The sequence below is a fragment of the Megalobrama amblycephala genome, unplaced genomic scaffold (assembly GCF_018812025.1).
Source record: "Megalobrama amblycephala isolate DHTTF-2021 unplaced genomic scaffold, ASM1881202v1 scaffold490, whole genome shotgun sequence".
Classification (NCBI taxonomy): domain Eukaryota; kingdom Metazoa; phylum Chordata; class Actinopteri; order Cypriniformes; family Xenocyprididae; genus Megalobrama; species Megalobrama amblycephala.
In genome coordinates, this window is record NW_025953408.1 from 65,648 (window position 1) to 74,797 (window position 9,150).

The following is a 9,150-nucleotide window of genomic DNA, read 5'->3' on the forward strand; positions in this document are numbered from 1 at the left end:
GGCAGACCCTGTCGAGTCCTCCGACATCCCTTCGGCAGCCGACGTGGCGGAGCGTCGGTCGCCAGGCCTTACTCCGTTGAATCCTTGAGAACCGGATTTAGGCTGGGTTCCATATGTGTGACCCTACGGGGATCCCATATGCGGCTTTCCACGGTTGCTCCTAATCGAAGCCCGTGTCTTTCCCTCTGGGAGAACCCACCAAGTTGGAGTCACCCCAGTTCTTCCATATGTTGTACAACCTACAAGGTTAGTCCATATGTACTTATCCATATAACTCCTTCGGGGAAGGATATGGCTTCCGCAGCGTTCCTTATCTGACGTAAGGTTACGCTCCCAGTGGTATCTATAGTCTCACTGAGTGGGTTTTGGGAACAACAGTGATCGACCCTCTCTGTGTGAGCCCGGTCCCACCGTCCTTAGGCAAGGGGGTTCAGGTGGCTCACAACAGAGCACTGGAAGAGGGCACCTCCTGTGGCGCTTTGGTAGGGATTCCTATTCGTCGGTCATCCGACGTACGTCGAAGTGACCGACTGAATGGGAACGTCTCGGTTACAAAGGTAACCCTCGTTCCCTGAAGGAGGGAACGGAGACGTACGTCCCGTCGCCACAGGCGCTGTCCTGCTGATGCTGCCACCTGCTGGGTTCGGCTCCTCAGCGAAAACCTGAAGATGCAACGCACCTGCTGCTCATTATATACCCGCGCTGCGAGGCGAGCAGCTGATGCATATGATTGCATGCCAATGTGCATTGGCTCGTTTAGTTACACTCGAAGTAGATTGGCCTCTCTAGCGAGATTCCTATTCGTCGGTCATCCGACGTACGTCTCCGTTCCCTCCTTCAGGGAACGAGGGTTACCTTTGTAACCGAGACGTTTTTATTCTGATCTGCAGCATACGCAGTTATCCACAAATATTTAACCTAAACCTGTCGAGTTTGATTAGCTATTTAAAATACAGTGCCATTCATTAATAAACCAAAAATATTTTACACTTCTCATAACAACATATAACAGGTCACTAATGTTGTTTTACGCCATTGCAATGCTTTGTCAAAGGATCTAAAATCGAAAGCGCAACATGTTTTTGTGTTTTAATGATGAGTCAGTTTGCGTTTAGTGTTTCAAAAGGAAGGCGCACTTTGCTCACGCGATCAGCTCATGATCTGGTGACCTGATAGACACCAATATCTCCGACCTTATTCTGAGTACAAAAACATCTGTTAGATGTTTGAGGTCATCTGAGCAGAGAATATTGATGATCCCGAGACCCTGACCCTTTTTCCATTGCTTGGCCAAAACTGTTAAAGAGACTTCCATTTTCCCTGAGAGTAGTTTTAACTGAATCTGAAATCTGAGCTAAAAACGTATCTTTTTTATTCACTGCAAAAAAAATATATAGGCCTAATATATATGTGGAAAAAAATAAAAAAAATAATATATATATATATATATATATATATATATATATATATATATATATATATATATATATATATATACACTTATATACATATTATTTTAACTAAAGTATTTGTATAATAAATAATTTATGATCTGTGTGTGGAGTAAAAGGCCCCCTCGCCACCTCATACATTTATAAGATTTTTAAACAAACCACATTTATGATTTATTTTCACACATAATCTGTTCAATCAATGTTCCGTTAAAACATGTATTTCTGCAATCTACACTACCTGAGAAGTAAAAAGCACATTTCCTTATGGGTGTGCCTTTAGCCTCACTGTACTTGTTTAACTTAAATTTGATTCATTTTTCAGAAAACAAAGCTTAATATTTTAAAGTAATTTTACTTCTTAAATGTAGGCTACAATGATTTAAGAATGTAAAGACATCGTTAAAACAGTTGACGTGACTACAGTGGTTCAACCTCAATGTTATGAAAACTAAAATAAGACTAAAATGCTCAGACCTTTAGTCATGTGAAACTTGACTAGACTAAAAAGAGTATGACCGTGACTAAACCTAATAAAAAAATGACAGCTTGAGACTAGACTAAAACTAAAATTAAAAAGGCTGCCAAAAACAACACTACACACCACCTCTGAGCACCAGTGGGAATCGTAAATTTAATTGTCCAGTTGAAGTCCAGCTGAAGTGTGTAAGACATGAAAACACATTTTAACAAGATAAAAACAGACGAACAGCCCGGTGTGAAGCAGAAACACTTAACAGGTAAAAATCATGCAGTAATGCAGTAAAACAACATATGAGAATGACACAGAAGAGAAGAGATTGTTGAATAAAGTCGTTATTTTTGTTTTTGCACACAAAAAGTATTCTCTTCTCTATTACTAACTACTAACATTAAGGTTGAACCACTGCAGTCACTTGAACTGTTTTAATGATGTCTTTAGTACCTTTCTGGACCTTGAAAATGTTGATTATATTGCTGTATGGATGAGTCAAACACCTCTCGGATTTCATCAAAAATATCTTACATTTTCTGTAGGTCTATAGACGTAAAATGCGGTTGCGATGCGAAGCAAAGTAAGCACTTAATTTACTAGTTTTGTGTGCTTCCCTCTGGTCTAATTCAGAAAAAATTGTCCTACAAATACAGTTACCTACAAATGTAGGCTGCTATAAACCACTGAGTTTGATTTCAGGTATTTAGGAAGTTCTTGAAAACATATGGTCATTTTACATTAACATCTGACAGAAGAAAATATTTTTTTTTCTGTTTTCTTTGTTGTTTGTGTTTATGTGTTCCTCAGAGAGACATTACCTCCGATACATGTTTACAGCCCTGACCAAAGCAGACACATTCCCAGAGTTCAGTGCTAAGGCAGAGTCTGATGACAAACAGATCACTTACTACAGTAATGAAAAAAGAGCCTGGGTAAGAAAGAATCTGACTGACTGGACCGAAGCTCCAGAAGCACCTGATTCTAGAGAAAAGTTCCTAAATCTGCTGTACTTTCTGTCAAAGTCCACAACTGAGGATGGTAAGAGTCTCTTTGGCTCACCAAGGCAAATCATCAAAATACACTCAAAGTGTGAAATATTATTCCAATTCAAATTTTGTATATGAGTATACACTTCCGTTCAAAAGTTTGGGGTCAGTAAGATTTTTTAATGTTTTAAAAGAAGTATCTTCTGCTCACCAAGCCTGCATTTATTTGATTAAAAATACAAACAAAAACAGTAATATTGTGAAATATTATTCCAATTTAAAACAGCTGTTTTCTATGTCAATATATAGTAAAGTATAATTTATTCCTGTGAATTTGTATTTTCAGCATCATTACTCCAGTCTTCAGTGTCACATGATCCTTCAGAAATCATTCTAATATGATGATTTGATGCTCAAGAAACATTCATTATTATTATCAATGTTGAAAACAGTTGTATACAAGTTTTTTTCAAAATTCTTCGATGAATAGAAAGTTCAAAAGAACAGCATTTATTTAAAATAGAATATTTTCTAACATTATAATTGTCTTTACTGTAACTTTTGATCAGTTTAACTCATCTTTGATGAATAAAAGTATTGATTCATTTTATTTCTATCCCCCCCAAAAAATTTAAATTTTTACTTACCCCAAACTTTTGAACGGTATTTAATGTTACAAAAGATTTAGATTTCAGACAAATGCTGTTCTTTTGAACTTTCTATTCATCATAGCATCATGAAATAAAAATGTAAATAACTGTTTTCAACATTGATAATAATCTTAAATGTTTCTTGAGCAGCAAATCATCATATCAGAATGATTTCTGAAGGATCATGTGACACTGAAGACTGGAGTAATAATGCTGAAAATTCAGCTTTGATCACAGGAATAAATTACACTTTACTGTATATTGAGAAAACAGCTATTTTACATTGGAATAATATGTCACAATATTACTGTTTTTGTTTGTATTTTTAATCAAATAAATGCAGGCTTGGTGAGCAGAAGGTACTTCTTTTAAAACATTTAAAAAATCTTACTGACCCCAAACTTTTGAACAGTAGTGTATAATAAAATGTAATTTATTCCTGTGATCAAGGCTGAATTTTCAGCATCATTGTTCTGACAGATAGAACAATAGACATATTGTTCAGGGTAATTTCGGTGGAAATAATCCTAGATTCTTAAGCATTTGCCTATTTAAAACCAAACAGTGACTTTTTTGGCCAATATATGTGTTGTTTTGCGATTGTAGAGCTTCATGTTCTTCAGAGAACAGTTGGCTGTAAACTGGAGAAACATCCTAATGGAACAGTGAAAAGTCTGGTGACCTTTGATAAATATGGATTTGATGGAGAGGATTTGATTACCTTTAATCCTGACACTATGAAATGGATTGTTTGATGCCAAAGAAACAAAAAAGGAATGGGATCATCAAATTAGACGCAACAAACCCGTCAAGGATTTCCGCAAGACCTGCACTGACTGGATCCTCACATTTAACAACACAATAAAGAGTAAGTCCTGATCAGATCATTTTAATTATGTCCTGTGTTTGTGTGTATACACTACAAAAAAAAAAAAAAAGACTTTCATACTTTGTATTTTTGTCTTGTCGTCCAGTACAAATTTAAGAGGCAAAATAAAGATATTAAGTCTTGTTTGCTGAGAAATTTATCAAAATTAAAAAAATGTTTTAAATTGTAATAATTCAGAAAGTTTTCTAGGTTATAGTATTTATAACTACCTGTATGTTAAAAACACAATTCTACGCAAAGTACAAATTTAGATTCAATTTAGATCTTCTGTGAAACATAAATTGTGATTTAAAAAAAAAGGGGGGGGGGGGGGGGGGGAATAAAACATTTTTTTTTTTTTAAGTACAGAAACCACAGAGACAGAACCAAATTCTTTGTAAATGTTTGTTTGTTAATTGCATTATGATTTTGTTCTCTAGTTAAACCAGATGTCTTTGTGGGGAAAGCTGCTGCTGATGATGAAAGTAAGATAGTTCTGACGTGTCTGGCCACTGGTTTCTACCCCAGAGATGTTCAGATGAACATTAGATTGAACAGAACTGTTCTTGAGAACCAAACATCTTCTGGAATCAGAGCAAATGGTGATGAAACCTTTCAGATGAGAATCAGTGTGAAGATCGACAGAAACCAAAAAGGGTGTTATGACTGTCTGCTCATTCACAGCAGTCTGACTGAACCAGTTTCAGTAGAATGGGGTAAATATCATCATAAATTGTCACTCACAATGTTGTAGCAACAGAACATAATAATACAAACCAGAGGTCTTCAGTCCTGTTCCTGGAGGCCCTTTGTCTCCAGCTCCAACCCTTATCAAACACACCCAAAGCAGCAAATCAAGCTCTTCAGGATAACTTGAAAATACACAGGAAAATGTGCTAAAGCAGGTTGGAAATAAACTTTGCAGGACAGTGGGTCCCCAGGAGCTGGGTTGAAGACCTCTGATACAAACAATTACTGTAGGAGCTAAACATAATGATTATTTAACCACTAGATGGCGGTGTTCACTGTGGTGTAGGTGTAGGTCATCTGTTTATGTCATTTGATATTTTACTTGATATAATTAAATAGAGTAAAGATTATGCATATTTGGAGTGCTGTCCGTGGGAAGGGTTTCGGCATGGAATTTGGCACAAACCCAGAGTATTCCCCCAAAAGCAGATGAGCACCGAAATTTGGGGGGGGCTGGTATTTTGGGAAAAAGCTTAGTCGTTTGACCGAGAGGGCCCACACAACCTCTGAGCAGCTCACAGCATTAGATGGGGGGGCTCTACTGGCCATTAAACAAGGAACAGCATGATTTGTGATGTCCGATCAGGAGATCCCACACTGCCTCCAACAGGAGCAGTTCACGCCACTGGGCAGACAGGCCCTTCCGGCCAATGAACGGGGAGATCAAGGCCCGAATCACCTAACCGGGAGGGCCTACATAGCCTTTGATGGGACGGGTGGACCATGTCAGCCTATGCCAAGGTGCAGCGTGATTTGAGCCACCCGACCTGGAGGGTCTGCTCTGCCTCTGACTTGAACAGGTCATGGCATTGGCTGAGTGGGCCCTACTGGAAATGAAATTTGAAGAATCTGGCGAGGAGAGCTCTCGCAGCGTTCGACAGGAGTACTCACAGCATCAGATGGGTACGCCTTGCCGACAGTCAGATGGAGAAAGGCAAGGTTGCTCGACCAGGAGGCTCTCGAAGTGTTTGACAGAAGTTATAGTCAATAGTCATAGAATAGGGAACTGACCTGAAGGGCTCTCGTAGTGTCCATCGGGAGTTCAGTACTCATGGCATAGGATGGGTAAGCCCTGTCTGAGGTTTGAAACGAAGAAAGACCTGGAGGGTCGAGGATAGTACCAGAGGTTTGTATATGAGTGTTTGGTGGGCTTTGTTGATGTAAAAATAATTTTTTTAAAAATATAAATAATTATATTATAAATAATAATAAAAAATATAAATAAAATGGCCTTTTTTAGCTTGGTCTATCTTGCTTTGTTTAATTCATTAGGGGATTGTTTCGCTATTGAGTATGTCTGAGAGGGTGGGGTGGACTTTTGGCTCGAATTTGGTGATAGCGAGATCCGAGAATCCAAGAAAACCAAAAAAGGCTAAAATAAACATAGCAACAAGTGTACGGGCGGTATTAATGGGCTGGTAGCCTTTGCGGAGAACACATTTTGTGAGAATGTCTAGTGTTATGGGTTGTCTGGTGTCAGGGGTGAGAGGGTTGTGATCATTGAATTCCTTTGATCAAGAGGGAGGTTTGTGAATTATTTATCTCGCAGGAGGCAGCGGCGTAAATCAGTTTGTGGGAAAACTGGATGCCGCTCAGGTAACCTTTGATGGACCTGACTTGGAGGTTCTTAACTCTGTTAAGGTAGGAGATAAATGAGGTGATTGAGAGGAGAGAAAAATTGGGAAACGTCACTGACTGATGACAGTTTCAGTAGACATCTTTCCTCCAAAATCTGACTCAAAGGCTGAATGTTCTCTCTGAAGGTGCACTTGTGGCCGGGATTCAAAGAACATCTTGTTGATCAGGACAGGGAACTGGGAACTGTTTGAATGCCACCACTGCACCAGAGTTGTTTATTGTTTGTTCATGTTAGTTCACAGTGCATTACCTAATCTAAGGTGCCATAGAATTGAAAATTGAATTTACCTCAGCATAGTTAAATAACAAGAGTTCAGTACATGGAAATGACATACAGTGAGTCTCAAACTCCATTGTTTCCTCCTTCTTATATAAATCTCATTTGTTTAAAAGACCTCCGAAGAACAGGTGAATCTCAACAATACTGTTACGTAACAGTCGGGATCATTAATATGTATGACCCCAATATTTGCATATGCCAGCCCATGTTCAAGACATTAGACAATGGCAGAATAACGTCTGGATCTGTGCACAGCTGAATCATCAGACGTTATACAAGTAAGCAAGAACAATAGCGAAAAATGGCAGATGGAGCAATAATAACTGACATGATCCATGATTACATGATATTTTTAGTGATATTTGTAAATTGTCTTTCTAAATGTTTCGTTAGCATGTTGCTAATGTACTGTTAAATGTGGTTAAAGTTACCATCGTTTCTTACTGTATTCACGGAGACAAGAGCCGTCGCTATTTTCATTTTTAAACACTTGCAGTCTGTATAATTCATAAACACAACTTCATTCTTTATAAATCTCTCCAACAGTGTAGCATTAGCCGTTAGCCACGGAGCACTATCAAACTCATTCAGAATTAAATGTAAACATCCAAATAAATGATCTGATATGCTGCATGACAAACACTTTGTAAAGATCCATTTTTAGGGTTATATTAGCTGTGTGAACTTTGTTTATGCAATGTATTATAGAGTCGTGAGTTTAGGGACGGGGAGCACGAGAATTTAAAGGGGACGCACACTGAGTCGGCATATATAATGAATCAGCGCATGTTTAATGATGCCCCAAAATAGGCAGTTAAAAAAAATGAATTTAAAAAACATCTATGGGGTATTTTGAGCTGAAACTTCACAGACACATTCAGGGGACACCTTAGACTTATATTACATCTTGTGAAAAATGGCACCTTTAACAAGATTTTAATAATTAGTAAATGCTGAAATTAACATTAACAAAGGTTAATAAATGCTTTATAAGTGCAGTTGATTCTTAGTTCATGTTACCCAATGAACCTTATTTTAAAGTAATACCATTTTTTGCAGATGGAAAATGTTTTAAACCAGAACCTCGATGGTCTGTTATAGGAGGAGTAGCAGTTCTAGTTCTAGCTCTAGTTCTAATTCTAGTTGCAGCTCTGATTACTTGCTGTGTCTACAAATGGAGAAACTCAGATGGTGAGTTATAAATAATCAGTATGATCATTGTAGCTTAAAATCCATTGTTTTTATATATCATTGTTTAAAGACATTTTAAAATGTATGGACAGTTTGGCAGTAAATGATGGTAGAAATAAGTGAACATGGTGATAGAGATTTTGATGATAGTAAGATTTTTTTCATGACTTGGATTTCATTTGACTACACTACAAGGTAAATGCATCTATTTTACAGTATTTATCAAACAACTGAAAAGTGTGAATAATTGTACATTTGTTTGTGGCTCGTATTTACATTTTTACAAGAACATATCTGTTTTTATAATGTATCTTATAGGTCTGGTGAGAAATCATCCCTCTTATGGCGCAGTGAGTGATCAGATACAGATGACCAGTGCAGCGTCTGCTGATGTGATTCAATCATGAGCTCAATGCTGATGGATCTACAGACTGGACTGGGACGTGCACAAGTTTATGGGCATTGAATGAAATGTTTTTCATGTCCATTCATTCTGTTTTTTTTCTGTTCTTGTTTTTTTTTTTTTTTTTCCGTCAGCATTTTCTAACCTGAGTCAGTTCTGATTTATTAACAATATGTATGACAGTTACTTGTTTATTATGTTCTTTATGCTCCATTGAAATATGACACTGAGGGTCTTGATCACATAATATGTGTTACATAAAAAACAGTTCTCTAATCGGTTCAGTCAAATACACAGTAGTGAATTGTAAAATGGTGTTTTACAGCAGTGAAACATTTAAAAGTTCAAAATGCTAAACTATTCTGTGGTTTGATCAAAAGTGCCACAGCAAACACATTTGAAACACTTGTTAGAACCAGATGGACACAGATCAGTGTCACAGTGTTACACTCTTCAGG

General features: G+C 37.5%; 1 long non-coding RNA gene across 1 annotated transcript; it reads left to right on the top strand.

Annotated features, from left to right (window-relative positions):
• The first annotated feature begins 2,737 nt into the window (after positions 1 to 2,737).
• LOC125261808 lies at positions 2,738 to 8,779 on the top strand. Its single transcript, XR_007183440.1, has 5 exons — positions 2,738 to 2,964; positions 4,169 to 4,430; positions 4,871 to 5,146; positions 8,158 to 8,289; positions 8,608 to 8,779. It is a non-coding gene; the product is annotated as an uncharacterized LOC125261808 (long non-coding RNA).
• Positions 8,780 to 9,150: the final 371 nt, after the last annotated feature.